Consider the following 2,436-nt stretch of genomic DNA (forward strand, 5'->3'; position numbering starts at 1 on the left):
CTCAGTACGGGGTTTTCTTGTAGAAAGGCCGCCAAAAACCCGACGTCAAGCAATGGGAGATGCTATCAACAAGCTCACCGAGGCCGTGAACCTCATGATGACCCGAATGGATGCAATCGAATCTAAGCTGGGTGAAGATTCCCCTCCATCTACCCCACCTCTGACTGATCTGGAGAAACGGTTCAAGTTCATCGAAGACCGTTTGAAACTCTCCCAGGGGAAGAACATTCACTATGAGAATGCTAGGGCCTATGCCCCAATTCATTATAAGTTGCCCACGAACATGGTACTCACTGACATCCCAAAGTTCAAGGGCACCGAAGATCCAGTCCACCATGTTAAGGCCTATAAAGGGTACTTAGCATTGAAGGGAGTACCTGCTGACATGCTCTCTGAAATTTTTGCCCAATCTCTGGATGAACACCCGAAGGCGTGGTTCTATAATCTTGACCTCAAGAACTTCCCCACTTTCGAAGATATTACGGTGGAGTTCTGTAAGCATTATGCTGACAATGTTGAGATTCAAACCAACATAAGGACTTTGGAAGTGATGACACAGAAAGAAAAAGAAGGCTTTACTGAATACCTTGCAAGATGGCGCGCTGAAAGCGTGAAATTAGCCAAGAAGCCTGACGAAGTTGAAATTGTAGATAAGTTCGTAAAGAATCTATGACCTATTTACCGTAATGCTCTGAAATACCAGAATTTTGGCTCTTTCAAAGAATTGATAAGAATCAGAATAAAGGTAGAAGATGATGTCATAAGGGCAGAGGCTGAAAAGCCGAAAGGGTACCAAGGGGCCTCATCGTCTAAGGGCAAGGCCCCAGCAGCGACCCATATTGATGAAGCCATCAATCTCTTAGAAGGGCAATCGAAGAAGTCGCAACGCCAAACATCTAGGGCATTCACCGATATCGGATGCACTTATACATACGCTCTCCAAAGGCTCATAGCCCAAGGAAAGCTGAAGCCTATTGGTCCAACTCCGGACCCTCCCGCTGAACAACAAGGCAAATGGTACAAACCAAATGCCTACTGTGCTTTCCATCAAGGGAAGGGACACGATACTGAAAGGTGCTTTAGACTAAAGCACGAAATTCAAGACATGATTGAGAATGGAACACTCCCAATCCCAACTGTTAAACCCAATAACATCACCAATCCATTTGGCGATCACGCCAACGTTGTTTCTGTCGAAGACAATGTCGATTATTCCCATCTTATCCGCCCATGTCACTTGAAAGGGGTGTTTATCGGGAAAATATTTGTGGATTGCTTTGAATTCTTGCCAAACCCGAAGAATGAAATTCGGGTCGGGAGTCTTGCTCTAGAATGTACTCCTCTCATTAACGAAGTTAATAAAAGACAATTCGATTCACCAACCTTCATCACTGGCGTAGATCCTCAGAGGACTACCTCGGGATGGAGGCAGACCGTCAAAGGGATCAAGGATTAGAGCCGAGCATCTAAGCTGATAGATGAACAAGAGAAAGCTCAAGACCAGATTTGAAAATTATGAGTCGGGATCTGTTTTCTTATCTTAGTCGAGTCGAGTCTAGGACTTTCTTTTCTTGAATTTGAGTCGTTTGTTCCGCGATGACCTAGGATGTGTCCTAGGAATCGTTCTTTCGAGTCTGTTAAGCATTTGCCATTCAATAAAAGTTGCAGTTTCGTTTCCAAATATCCCTTGTTTTCAATCCTCAATCATTCTAAAAACATGATAAAATGCACAACACACTCAAAGAGATCCCTGGGGTAGAAATATGTCCCGTTTCAAAATGTAAGGTACACTAGGATCCCGTGTTTGATTCCTTTACCTATTCCATGTCTGGTGGTAGAAAACCTCCATCTGAACCAATGTTTGTGACAAGATTTTAGATGATTCTATGACAAACCCGGACTAGCTCCTTGTTTCCCCTATCGATGATGGAAGGCAAGCCTTTTCCCCAACAAAATCATCCCCTCTCGAAGAGAGAAGAAACCAACCCGTTCTAACAAGGAATTGTTCGTTCTGACCCAAATTAGTTGGCGAAGCCCAGTTTTCAAGGTGTATCCATTTATGACTAAGAGAATGAAAAAAAGATCATTTTCAAAGAGAGAAAAAAAAAGATGAAAAAAATGAAAAAAAAAAAAGAACAATGAAAAAAGATGAAAGAAAAAGAAAAAAGAAAAAAAAAGATGTTGAAGTTATTGCGGAATGCTTTTTGGTTGGATGTCGAAGTTACGGAAGCCAGAAGTCAAGTCAAGTACCCATAGTTGAAGTTCAATGGGCGAAGCCCAAAAGCTTAAGTAGTAACCTCTTTACCCTCTAAGTCCTTCCTGAGACGATTCTGAAAGGGATAGTCGAGAATTTTGAGAATTATTCCGCTTGTGTTGTTACACCCAGCCTTTAGGGTCAGACATGGAAATTTGAACCCACATCATTTTCCAACCCAT

Source organism: Silene latifolia, chromosome 11 (genome assembly GCF_048544455.1).
Source record: "Silene latifolia isolate original U9 population chromosome 11, ASM4854445v1, whole genome shotgun sequence".
Taxonomy (NCBI): domain Eukaryota; kingdom Viridiplantae; phylum Streptophyta; class Magnoliopsida; order Caryophyllales; family Caryophyllaceae; genus Silene; species Silene latifolia.